The sequence below is a fragment of the Marmota flaviventris genome, chromosome 16, assembly GCF_047511675.1.
Source record: "Marmota flaviventris isolate mMarFla1 chromosome 16, mMarFla1.hap1, whole genome shotgun sequence".
In the NCBI taxonomy this organism is placed as follows: domain Eukaryota; kingdom Metazoa; phylum Chordata; class Mammalia; order Rodentia; family Sciuridae; genus Marmota; species Marmota flaviventris.
Window position 1 is genome coordinate 40,158,559 of NC_092513.1, and position 14,728 is coordinate 40,173,286.

Here is a 14,728-nt window from a genome sequence, read left to right on the forward strand (position 1 = left end):
GAAGTGACTCTCTGTCCTAGAACAAGGACTCCAGCTCTGCCCTGTGCTGGCTTCCTGGTAAGGTTGAAGAAGAAGGCTGGGCAGAACAGCAGGCTCCTGCAGGCAGGTGAGCACAGGCTTCTAATGCCTTTAGGGCACACCCTTCCTGCTCTCACTCTTCCTGTGATTTCTGTTCTGCCTCCTCCTCCGTCTTTTTCTTCTTCTGGATACTCCCGTTTCCCCCTCTCTGCCTATTCCTTCCTATTCCTTCCTCTCTTTCTACCCCTCCACCCCCCAGTACTTTTTCCCTTTGTCTTGTCTCTCTTCTTCACTACTTCTGGGCAGAATGTAAGTTCAAGTTTGTATTACCAATTGATCAGAGGAAGTTTTATGTTTTGTATTTTCACTTACAAAAGTAAATGCTCCCAAATGCCCCCTTCCACACTTTTAGAAGATCAACTAATTAAATTGCTTGATCATCATTTAGAATTAATTAAAACCCACCATGTTAAGCTGGGCGCGGTTCCCAGTGGCTCCCATAGGCTAAGGCAGGAGGATCGCAAGTTCAAAGCCAGTCTCTGCAAAAGTGAGGCACTAAGCAACTCAGTGAGACCGTGTCTCTAAATAAAATAAAAAATAGGGCTGGGGATGTGGCTCAGTTTTCTAGGGCCTCTGAGTTCAACTCCTGGTACCCAAACAAACAAACACCTCACTATGTTAGAACTTAAAAATAGGCTACTATGAGTTGGGGGTGAGGGTGGGATGGATGCCCTAAGCCTGACCCCGATAACAGGTGGATTGCTGGAGCTCAGGTCCCTTTTCTTAGGACACCAGTACAGGGAGAGTGGAGGGTACAGCACAACATCCCAAGGGATCCCTGAGGTCTTTCAGAACTTAGGGACAATGTTTAGGCCCCTTAGGTCTATCCCTTAGGGACAATGGTTCGTTGCCCTCCTGGAGGCTTCATTCCTAACTTACTCAATTGGCCATAAACATGGTGGGAATTTCATACCTGTAGTTTTCTCACAAAGGAGATTCTTCAGAATTTATTTCCTCTTGAAAAAAATGACTGGAATGCCCCAGACCATGTTGTCCAAGGAACTTACTTTTTGAAAACAATGACCATGAAGCCCAGAGAGGGAAGGGACTCATTTGTGGTGGTACCTGAGTCAGAATCTCATCCCCAATTTTCAGGTTACCATGACAAAATACATGGGTCCATGTATCAACGTTTACAAAATGCAATCTGTGTATAACTCCAAAGGTTGAGATCAAAACAAAAAGGGAGTGAAAAGCAGGTTTGCTTGGTTTAATTCAAATGAGCAAAGAAAATGAGGCACCTACAACCCATTGCCTATACTCCACGTAGGCCAACTGTCTCCTATTAGTGACAAAGACAATAGGCCCATGGTAGATGATTCTCGTTTTTACAAATTCTTCCACTGAACTCCAGGGGAGTGACCACTTTCTTCCCAGCATTTTCTAGGAAGAGGTATTCTGTATAAAAGACCTATCCTGTGCTGACCTTCATGTAATGTGAATAATATCAAGTGCACTGAAGTACCTTTCCTATGCATAGTATTTGATCTGCTCTAAGAGGTACTGCCCTGTGACTAGTGTGGAAGCTAGGGATAGCTTCCCCATTCCTAGAATTAAACACTTCTTAACTCTTTCAACTTATCTATTGAATTCAGGCACTTAAGAACTAGAAGCAACCTGATGAAGTAGTATAATAGCTCACAGATTTCTTTGAACCACAAATCAGGGTCAAAAACATAGTTGATGTCATCAAAAATACATACTTACACAAATACATATATAGAAATGAAACAAAAGTTTTATAGAACAATCCTGTTACTTTGTGTAATGTATTCTGATTTTTAAATGTTCTATTTAATTCCATTAATAATGTTAGTATAAACTGGGCATGGTGGCACATGCCTGTAATCCCAGAGACTTTGGAAGCTGAGGCAAGAAGATTGCAAATTCAAAGCCAGCCTCAGCAATTTAGTGAGGCACAAAGCAACTTAGAGAGACCTTGTCTCAAAATAATAAACTAAAAGGCTGGAATGTATCTCAGTGGTTAAGTGCTCCTGTTCAATCCCTGGTACCAAAAAAAAAAAAAAAAAAAAAAAAAAGAAAGAAAGAAAAAAAGTTAATATAGCCAGGTACGTAGCACATACTTGTAATCCCAGCAACTCAGGAGACTGAAGCAGGACGATAACATGTTCCAGGCCAGCCACATCCACTTAGTGAGATACTATTAAAAACAAAAAAAACAGGGGGATTGGAGGATGTAGTTCAGATGGTTGGGTGCTTGCCTATTGTGAGAAAAGCCCTGGGTTTCATTCAATACCCGGTCCCACACACACAGAAACAGTATAGGTAGGCATATCAAACTGACTTCATAACATTTTTCAGATTGACCAATAATCTGAAAACCACTGATTTAATCCAATACCCTAATTTTATAAGTAAGCAAAGTAAGGTAAAAAGACTTTAGTGACTTCTCCAAGAATTGAACCCAAATATAAATATAGTTATCAATCTAGTCAAGGAGAGGTATAAGCCTTGGAATTTGAATTATCTGATCTTTATTTTTTCCCTGATAAGTTGGCAACATCTTTTGATGATTTACGATTTCTGTTTTAGCAAGTTAGATTTTCCTATTACCAACCTTCAGCTATTAGAAAAGATATTTTTTTAGCGGCATTAAGAAGTGATGAAGATAATTCAATCAATAAATATGCATTCCACAAGCATTTATGAAGTATCAATATGTGCCAGGCACATCCTGAACCTAGAGATAGTGATGCGATCCTGGATTAGGGTCTTCACAGGTTTGAAAAAAAAAAAAAAAGAATTCAGTGCATGTTGTGAAAGATAATGTATAACTGACTGGCCGTGTGAAACTATTTGATAAGTATTTAATGAAAGCCCTTTATGATGATTGTATTTTTTTAAAACTGAACTTGACCTAACAAGACTCTATATAAGGTGGCAACAAGTGACCATCATAAGACTGAGAAGGGTGGTGAAAATAATTATGAGCTGTCTTGAAAATCCAGAAAGTGTAGTTCTTACTAATTATGCACTCAAACCTTAAGACTCTCCAGATTTCAAAATTCATTATAAAGCACTTCCTTACTTTGACTAGATTTTCCAGGTGACAGTGAAAGATGTGAGATTCTCTTTCAACTTCTTACTGTGAATCAGTGAGATTCATATCACAGAGCTTAGGAGCGTCAGCTTCAGATTTCATTTCTGAGTCTTTTTCCTGCTAAGCCACATGCTTTGGGGCCTTAGCAGAGGGTGCTTCACGAGCCCTTTGCCAAAGCACACAGTGAATTGAACACACCCTCATCTTTAGAGAAAGGACCTCTCTTTTTTTTTTTATTCTGCAGAAACTACAACTCCTAAGCCAGTGGGACTTCCTGGAATCTTCTCTCCTTTCCCCTCCTTTTACCTCTAGGGGAGGGAAGTGTGTGGAGGGAGGAATCTGGTTTGCTCCCCAGACTTTGTCTTTGAAGGTAGCCTGCTGCGCTGGGCAGAAGGGAACTGGTGTCTTGAAGAGGCTGGACGAGCTAGAGTCAAAGAAGGTAAGTGTGCTGCCCCCTCCTGTTTATCTATAGAATTGCTCCCTCTTCCAGATGCTCAGCTTGCTTTCTCCAGTAGAAAAGAAGCTCCTTGCACCTTTTAGCACAGATTCCTAAGGTTGACCCGAGAGGCACAACTCCTAAACTAAACCAGGTGAGTTTCCCAGGATAAAATAAAGGATTTTCCTTTACCTTCATTTCTTCAAATAATTGGTTATACTTTTTTTTTTTTTTTAGTTGTCAGTGGATCTTTTATTTTATTTATGTATATGCAGTGCTGAGGATCAAACCCAGGGCCTTACACATGCCAGGCAAGTGCTGTACCAGTGAGCCACAACTCCAACCCTACCGATACATCTTTACAAAATTGGGATGGTGTAAATTTCCCGTTAACTCCTGCACCCTCCACTCAGTAAACTTTTTGTAGTGCTTGCTGTGTGTGTGATTTGGCCCTCAAGTACTGTTAGATTTTAGTACTTAGTGAAAGCATTCAGAATCACTGTTAAAATGTTGTGGAGATTATGCTGCTGTATAAAAATATAATAACCATCAGAAGAAAAGGTTAATGAATCTTATTAGCTTGAGATATTTGTTTCAGGGAGTTGGCACCCAAGCTTATAGTTGCTAGGAAATTGGTGACTGTATAAGCCAAATATTCCTTCCCATGTTCAGGCCTTCCATCTTTTTTGTTCAAGGGATAAAACTCAACATTTTTTAAAAAAGTTTAATTGCTCTTTCTAGTTATACATGACAATAGAATGTATTTTAACATATTAAATATACAGAGAGTTTAACTTCCCATTTTTGTGGTTGTACATGATGTGGAGTTACACTGGTTGTGTATTCATAGATCAACATAGGAAAGTAATGTCCAGTTCATTCTACTGTCTTTCCCATTCCCAACTCCCCTCCCTTTTCCCCCACTACCCGCTGTCAAATCAGGTGAACCTCCACTCCTCCCTCACCCCCGCCTATTGTGAGTCAGCATCCACATATCAGACAGAACATTTGGCCTTTGGTTTTTGGGATTGGCTTATTTCACTTAACATGAGAGTCTCCAGTTCTATCCATTCACCTGCAAATGTCATAATTTCATTCTTCTTTACAGCTGAGTAATATTCCATTGTGTATATATATCACATTTTCTTTATCTATTTATCTGTTGAAGGGCACCTAAGTTGGTTCCATAGCTTAGCTGTTATGAATATTGATGTGGCTGCGTCATTGTAGTATGTAGATTTTAAATCCTTTGGGTATATGATGAAGAGTGGGATAACTGGGTCAAATGGTGGTTCCATTTCAAGTTTTCTGAAGAATCTCCATATTGCTTTTCACAGCGGTTGCACCAATTTGCAGTCCCACCAGCAAGTATGAGTGGACTTTTCCCCCCACATCCTCGTCAATATTTATTGTTGCTTGTTTTGTTGATAATTGCCATTCTGACTGGAGTGAGATGAAATCTCAATATAATTTTAATTTGCATTTCCCTAATTGCTAGAGATGTTGAACATTTGTTCATATATTTGTTGAGCAATCGTATTTCTTCTTCTGTGAAGTGTCTGTGCAGTTCCTTTGCCCAATCATTGATTTATTTGGTTTTTTTTTTTTGGTGTTAAGTTTTTTGAGCTTTTTATATACTGTTGTGATATGAACTAATCAGTAAAATAAATAAGAGTGTAAGTTATAGGTTATAGATTAGTAAAAAATATAGATAATAGATAAAAGATTTTGATAAGTGAGATAAGACAATTATAAAGCAAGAATTGTCATAGACAGGCCTAAGAATTTTTTCCCCAAATTGTACTCAATCCAGGATATGGTGGTCTTGGTGACCTACATGACTTTGAAGTAGATTCTCACCCCCACTAGCCACCTGCTCAAACTCAGGATACGGTTGTCTAACAGCTGCTCAGACCCAAGATGCGGATAACTGAGTAGCAAGTTAACTGCTTTTTTTTTAGCTTCTGCAACTTGCTTGCTTGCTAACTGGGAAATTCCAGTCCTGCTTAGGGCTCACAGGAAACTACTGTTTTAGCTTCTGTGATTGGCTGCTTGCATGCTGCTGAGAAAAGTCCCTGAGCTATGGGTTTTGTCCTTAAATTCCCAAGATATAGGCAAGGAAATTGCTGTTCTCCCACAGAGCTTCAGTCTCTACAGGTGGGTGACAGTCCCTGGCCAGGTAAATAAAGCTCTCTTTGATTTGAATTTGGACTTTGAGTGTTTTCTGAAGTAGCTCCTCATAACAATACCCTGGAGATTAATGCTCTCTCTGAGGTGTAGGTAGCAAAGATTTTCTCCCGTGTAGGCTCTCTCTTCATGTTCTTGATTGGTTCCTTTGCTGTGAAGAAGCTTTTTAGTTTGATAAAAATCCTATTTATTGATTCTCGATTTTACTTTTTGCACTTTAGGAGTCTCATTGAGCAACTTGGTTCCTAAGCTGACATGATGTAGATTTGGACCTACTTTTTTTTTTTTTTTTCTAGTAGGTCTAATGCCTAGGTCCTTGATCCACTTTGAGCTGAGTTTTGTGCAGGGTGAGAGATAGAGGTCTAATTACACTTTGGTATATATATGGATTTCCAGTTTTCCCAGTACTCTTTGTTGAAGAGTCTATCTTTTCTCCAATGTATGTTTATGTTGCCTTTGTCTAGTATGAGATAACTGTATTTATGTGGGTTTGTCTCTGTGTCTTCTTTTCTGTACCAATTGGTCTGTATGTCTGTTTTGGTGCCAATACCAAGCCATTGTTTTTCTTTTTCTTTTTTTGGTACCAGGGATTGAACTCAGCCGCTGAACCACATCCCTAGCCCTATTTTGTACTTTTTAAAATTTAGAGACAGGGTCTCACTGAGTTACTTAGTGCCTTGTTTTTGCTGAGGCTGGCTTTGAACTCCCAATCCTCTTGCCTCAGCCTCCGAGCCACTGGGATTATAGGCATCTGCTACTGTGCTCTGCTTCATTTGTGTTACTATAGCTTTGTAGTATAATTTAAGGTCTGGTATTGTGATGCCTCCTGTTTCACTTTTCTTGCTGAGGATTGGTCTGTCTATTCTGGGCCTCTTTATTTTTCCCAAATGAATTTTATGACTGTTTTTTCTATTTCTATGTAGAATGTCATCAGAACCTTAATAGGAATTGCCTTAAGTCTGTATCGTGTTTTTCATAGTATGGCCATTTTGACAATGTTAGTTCTGCCCATCCAAGAGCATGGGAGGAGATCTTTTCATGTTCTAAGATCTTCTACAATTTCTTTCTTTAATATTCTGTAGTTTTCATGGTAGAGTCTTTCACCTCTTTTGTTTGATTGATTCCCCACCCCCTGCTTTGATGCTATAGCAAATGGGATAGCTTTCCTAATTTCTCTTTCGGTTGATTCATTAGTGATTATAGGAATGCAATTGATTTTTCTGTGTCAATTTTTATATCCTGCTACTTTACTGAATTCATTTATGAGGTCTAGAGGTTTTTGGTGGAGTTTTTTTTTTTGGGGGGGGGCATTCTAAATATAGAATCATGTCATCAGCAAATAGAAATAGTTTGAGTTCTTCTTTTCCTATTCATATCTCTTAAATTTCTTTGTTCTAATTGCTCTATCTAGAGTTTCCAGGATTATGTTGAATAGAAGTGGTGAAAGAGAGGATTTCTGTCTAATTCCAGTTTTTAGAGAGAATGCTTTCAATGTTTCTCTATTTAGAATGATGTTGAACTTGGGTTAACATATGTAGCTTTTACAATGTTGAGGTATGTTCCTACTATCTTTAGTTTTTCAGGTGTTTTGAACATGAATGCATGCTGTATTTGTCAAATGTTTTTTTTCTGCATTTATTGATGTGATGAATTATGTTTATTAATTTCCTAATGTTGAAACAACCTTGCATCTCTGGCATGAACCCTACTTGATCATGGTGCACTATCTTTTTAATGTTTTTGTATGCAATTTGCCAGTATTTTATTAAGAATTTTTGCACTTATGTTTATCAGAGAGATTAGTCTGAAATTTTCTTTCCTTGATGTGTCTTTGTTTTTGGTATCAGGGTGATTCTAGCTTCATAGAATGCGTTTGGAAGGGTTTCCTCCTTTTCTATTTCATGGAATAATTTGTGGAGGATTGGTGTTAGTTCTTCTTCATCATGATATGATATATTATATTTTTAACTCAGTCTTACAGATTTAGTCCCACAACTGAAAAGGAAACTGAACTCCAGAGATGAAAGTAATTCATATAGCTATGACTATTGCATATTGGTATATAAGGTTTTCACTAATATCAAGAATGAGCTTGTTAACAATATGTTGTAACACACAGATTCTTAAATATATGCATTCTTTGACCAGAAATTTCAATTCCAATGGAAAGGACATAAAATGCATGTAAAACTTCATGCACAAAGATATTACTCACATCATTATTCATAATATGAAAAAGAGTGGGGAAAACCTCATGCATAGGATGCAATATCTCTTAAAATGCTTTTACAAAGACTAATAAGTGCAAACCTTTATATATGATAATTTCAACTTTAAAAATATATACAAGAGTAAAGGTGTAGAGAAAAATTCAATAACAGTCATGACTTTGGATTTCATAGACATTAGCTGTCAGCTGAAAGATAGAACTATGTTAGCATTAACTGAGGAAAACTATCTTAGTATTAACAGTAGTTGTTTCTGGCTAATGGGACATGATTTCTACTTTATATTTTCCAAATTTTGTACAATAGCACACATTACTTTTATACTAGGAAAATAGTGCTTAAAAAAAAGGCTCAAAGTCTCAACACTGACTTTTCTTTTGATTTCACTACTTTTCCTTCTAAATGTAGAAAGCATATTATTCTGAAGGTGAAAGACTGGGTCTGAAATTCCCTGTTCTGCTTTTCCAGCACATGGCCCTGCAGGTAGAGTCCTACAGAAGGGCATTCACTGGGCTCTGTGATTTTAGGCCACAGTGCCCTCTTTGGGACAAAGTTGGCCTAACTGACTACCACCATTTGCTGCTGATGATAAAGGCACAATTGTAATATGATTTTGGGATATGGGCAATTAATAAATCAGTTACCCTAAGGATTAGGATGTAGATGAAACAAATCATTTTCTTAATATATTGGTTCATTAAAACATCTTCCCTGATGGTCTCCTTGTGAATAGCTCTATGGCTTTCTTAATCATATCAGAGCAAACTTCATAAGTAACTTCAAATTCACTGTTCTCCTTTAAACTTGATAATTCTCTTTAACCTTCAGATAGAAATAACTATTCCTTAGCATGTCACACACATCCAAGCATCTCACTGCTTATTCGTAGAACCATCTTCCTTCATCCTTCAATCTTACTATTTTCAGGGTTTGGAGGAGCCAATCTCTTTCTTCACCTTCCCTGTGGCTTAATAATTCTAATATTACAGCTATCCCACTGTATTTCCCATTCTGTTGGCTGGGAATGCCCTTCTCATTTCTTCATCTGGCTATTTCCTGTGGTCCCTGTTGGACTGGGCTCAAAGGTCAGTTCTGAGGAGAAGTCTTCCTCATGTCCACTACGTGGGACCCTTCTTCTCTCCTCCATCAGCACGCATCCATAACATGCATATAATACAATACTTGCTTGACTCTATTTTAACTCTTCACTTCTTCCTGTATCTCACTATGAAGACTTGATTGTGAAGACTGTAGTGTACTTCTCTACCCATGCTCTTAGCTCACTGGCAAATAGCGAAATCTCCTCAAAAACAAAAACAAAAAAACCCCAGTTAGCCAATGGAAGAATGAACATTGGAACTGCTCATGGGTCACAGTGGTTCCTACATAATTTTTAAAATTTTTCTTAATTTCCTTCATCTTTAAAAAGAAGATCATGAGGTGGATTGAATGAAAAAGATTTTGAAAAGCAACCAGCACTGTGCTAGACATGTGATAATCTATATTTGGTTTTTTTCTTTTTCTTTTCTCTAACCCCTATCTAGGTTCATGTTCCCCTCACCTGGTGGCTCATGCCTTACCAATACTCAAGTCTCCTCCCAGTCAGTGCCTCCCTGTTTAATGTGTAATGAGACGTCCTAGTCAATCAGTGTTTATGCTGATCACACAGTGTGCACTGTGACTTTTCTACCAACACCCACCATTATTCATCACATATTCACTGCCTGCCTTTAGACACACATTCAACATCTCTCTCACCTTTCACTTAGTCATCTATTAGTCACAGAGAAGTTTAGCTCTATGAATTCGTAACCAAAGTGTGATCCGTTTTCTAAGAAAAAGGTTGATCTTTTAAGTCAACAGCCACAAATATAGGTTGTGGTGTTCAATTTTCATTTGTTCTACTTTAGTTCAGCTTGTTTTATCTACATCATATATTGACCCTCCTACACTGCCCTTCGTATGCACAATTCAACTTGCATATGAACCAATGAGCAACCACTGTCTGGTGTCTAAGCACATGCTGGCTGTCTGCCAACACAATAATAACCAGAGAATCATTTTAACCCATAAAACAGAATTAATTTGTAAAATAGTTTGGATAATTTTCTTGCTTTTATTGTATTATTTTAAAGAATGGCATGGTTTCTTACAATCTTTTGTGTATTTGCTATTTTTATCCACAGTAGTTCTGGCAAAATCACTGCCAATTAAATTACTACTTCCCAATATAAACTCAGGCTACTATTATTTCAAGTAAGCTGAAACAACATTTAAAGAAGATGTCTTAGCAAATTAACTTTCATTATCTGTATTTAACATTTAGATTATGTTTAAAATATGGTAGTAGTTATTTAGATCTTGTAACATCCATGAAAAAAAAAATGATCACATTGTATTTTGTAATAATAAGTTGGCTTTCTAGGAATGGGATTTTTTTCCAGGAGCATGGGAATTTGATATTTTGGGATCATTTGGTTGGCTTTTATGATTGTTTTGAGAAATTTATTATAACTGAAAGCAAATAATTTTTAATACTGATTTCAATATTGGCAACTCTACTTTACTCCAGATGAGTGATCTTTTTGTTTTTACTGAATTTATATTAAGAAATACTTTTGAAAGAAAATATAAGCTGTTATTCAACCAATGGTTATAATGAAAGGCAATCTCTTTATCAATTGGCTTTGTCTTGCAAATTTCCAGAAGTTTTAACATTTTTCTGAAGTATTCTATGTAACATTCATACTATAAAAGGCAAAAATATATATTAATGCTTAAGTTTTGAGGGTCTCAAAGTTATTAATTTATAAATTCAATTTAATTAGATATTTCTAATAAAATCCTTCAAGTTTATATTTTTAGCTTAAGTATCAGAAATGTCCAGATAATTAAAAAAAAAAAGAAATTAGCGGTATTGTACCTAGAAAATACCAAAACATACTGAAAAATAGAGTGGGATAGCTGTAATATTAGAATTATCAGCATACATAATACTATATTATTGTAAGAGAATAGAAGTCTATTTAAATATTTATGATAATTTATAAAATTTATTTAATGATTTATTTTTTATTTAGTCAACTTATATTTACTAAGTATTAGATTCTGTATAATAGATGGGTAACATCAAGTAATCAAGTCACACTAGGTTATTAAACCTTAAAACTTGTTCAATAAATCAATTGTTATTATTTATAGTTAAGCAATCTTGCCAAGAACAGTTGGTGGAAAGAAAAATTGAAGTTCTTATTGAGAAGAAAATTTGGAAAAACTCTGTAAAAATGATTTGACATATCCTTTGTTATCCCCCTTTGAAGAGGGAATTTCAGTTTTTGTGTCTATATGAATGTGTGTGTAGAATGTGTATGTAAGATATAAGCTAATGTTCATGTAGCATTATTTATAATTGTAAAAACTGGAGTCCATCTTTTTGGTAATAAGAAAATGATAAAAACGCATGTTGCAAATATATGAATATTATACAGATTTTTTGGAAGAATGAAATCTGACATTGAATGATGTTTATTATAATGTGAGAAAATCAAGTTACAGATGAGTATGACAGAAAAAAATATTCAATGACGAAATCATGGTGCCAAACTCATATTGTAATAGCTCTATTTTGGTTAACTCTGGGAAAAGCTACTCTGCTGTCATGGCTGTAAATACTGGCTGTGTTGGATATTAGTGTTGGATTGCAATTGTAAATTTTGCATTATTATCATCATTCACTTTTAAGGTTTTCAAAGTCCCACCAAAGTCAGCTCCCAGTCATTGTATCCCTGTTAAATACATAATAAAGAAGTCCTTGTGAATCAGTTTATTTTGGCCATTTTTCAGATTCACATTCCAGGCTCACTTCTCTATAACACTTCTAGGATTTATTTTATCCATCTACACCATCATTGTTTCCAAAAAGCATGAGACCATAACTTCATTTTGGTACTCTTTATGCAAAACATCCATTTTGCCTGAATTTTCATTGTGGGTTATATACTTGCGTATTCTTGCTAAGGGTGACATTTGCACAAGCTTTTGGAAGATCACCCCAGAGTCTGCTATCTAGAGGGACACTGTTGAACTAAAGACACTTGGTTTCAGGTGCTAGAGAGAATTGAACTATATTCTTCTAAAATTAATAAGTGCATACTAAGTCCTAGACATTCTAATAACACTGTAGATAGAGAAATGAGAAGAGTGTTGTTTTTGATTTCAAGGAGTTCACAGTCTAGCAAATAAAGAAGAAGTAGTGTGTTTATTATTCAAGGGAGCAAGGAAGGAGAGCTAGATAAACAAGAAGGTTGTGGTTGTGGGAGGAAGATCCAGCAATGCTCCTGAGAATTGGCAGTGCTTGAGGTGTGTTGAGGGGTAAGAGAAAGCTAAACAGATTAGGGGAGTGGAGAGGGTTCTAGATTAAGGAACTAGGGTGGTGCAGGGTGACAGAAGTATGAGGAAGCACGCCTTGTTCCAGAAATTATGAATAGGCCATACACCTCTCTTAAAGTAATAAAAAAAGTCAAGGGCATTCATTGTGTAAATTTAATCAACACAGAGAATGACTAATCAGCATCACTTTAGATAATTCAACCCAAACCAGAGCTCTCTTTAGTGGTGATCTGAAAGATCTCCTTGTCTTGGGGTGTTGACTTAACAGATCCTGACTGCTACAGAAGCAAATACCAGGCTCTCAGCTTCAGTGATCCGTTCATGAGGGTGTGTCTGTTGTGGTGATCAAAGCACACCAGCTGTCCCATAAAATAGGATCTGGCTACTGCTTGGCACAAAAGTTTCCCCAGTTAAATCCAACCCCCTAATGAGATTCAAGATCCTCTTTCCCTCATGTATCCTTCCAGAATAACAGTAACAGATTTTGGTGAGTAAGAATAGTCTTTGGAGTTAGATAGCCCTGAATTTGATTTTAATTCTGTTACTCACTTAAACTCTAACATAAAAGTAACAATTTTTAGCTTGAGCATCTTCATCTGTGACATGGGTATAAATCATACCTTATTAGTATTGTTTTGAGGATTCAATAGGATAATTTATGGTAATTCAATAGAATAATTTATAATTATATGGCAATTTTATAATTATAGATTCAGATATTTTTATTATATTTAATTTGAATACTTAATAGTTTTTAGATATGTTTTTGACCTTTGAAATCTTTGTAATTCCTGTCAGACAAAATCTACTTGACCAAGGCTAGATGTCACCATCTTCAAAGCAACTTTCTGAATTCCCCTAACTGAAATTAATCATTCTTTCCTTATTTCCATAGAAATTGGTGCAGTTAGTACATAAATCATAATAATAATTTTGTTGAATTTAAATCCAGTGGGAAGAGACAGTATAAGAGACTATAATTACAATGTCTAGAATAATTTCTGATGTTTATTTATATGATTTGTTAGTTTATAATGAGCATTCAAAAATAAAACAATGATTCTATTAAGAATTCTCCCATTAATAAACAAATGGATTATTGTGATTTCAATTTACAAATGAATTCATGCCCCTGTATCATACACACAATGAGAAGAATGACACTCATCTAGTGACACAATGGGAAAAGCTTTCCCCAATGGGTATCTGTGTTTATGCATGGAATACGATGTGTACCCAGGATAAAATGAAGCATTTTTTTTCTCTCTTAGCACACATTTTTTTAATTGAAGAATTATATAAAACATTATTACATTTAGTAAGACATTGCAATCAGAAATATTTAAACAGGGAATTTTTAAAAGAATAATTCCTTTTGAACAAGTTAATAAATATGCTCATATTCTAAGTGATTTCCTTTCCCCTCACCTAAGATTTTTCCAAGAGAGCCCATTCATTCATTTAGTAATGCCATCTACTTAAGCAATTCCATAGGTCAGGCAATATGGCTCAAACAATATGCTGTTATATTTATTTATCAAATCTCATTTCCTAGACTTCTGCATTCATTTTCAAACCTTAACATAAATGCTATATTAAGTTTACTTCTTAGACAAAACAATATTCTAACTCTTAAGCAGTGAAGAGGGATCTTGGTTTATGCTTTCTATTTTGTTTGGGATGATATTTAGAAATGCCTCACTTTCAGAATCTGGAAATACATGTGAACAACCCTCACCATCGGGGCATGATGGTTAAGTTGCCTCTCACTGTATGCTGAGAGAGAAAATGGAAAGCTTCTGTTCTTGTTTCCACAGAGAATGTGGGGGGAAGGCATCCATAAGAGGTGGATTTCCTCTTTTAGAGGTAATTGTAAGTTTTTGCATATTGATAAAGAGAGAGGAAAAACTCACAGAAAAAATCTCTTACCCTTCTCACAAGTAGTTTCATCTCCTTTCAAACTTTTAATCTGTTGATCAATGCTTATTTCTATTTTATTTCTCAAATTTCATAGTGTTTTCAGTTTTGACTTCACTAACACTTTACATTCAATTATCCACTAGTCATTTTATAATTCTGAGAATTGTTGGTTTAATAGAATGCACATTTCAAGAGTAATGTCCATGTCAGGACAGAATTGAGCACATGAAGAGGCTATGGGGTGGGCCATTGATTGATTGTTAAAATGACCACAAACCAGTGATGCTTGGCTACACCCTGAATTTCATCAAATTATAGATTAATAAAGTGTAGCAGAATCTTTGTTATAAATAACTAAATTGAGGAATGACTGTAACAGTTGGCAGTACCCACAATTTGAAAACTATTACAAAATGTGCAATGCTTTAG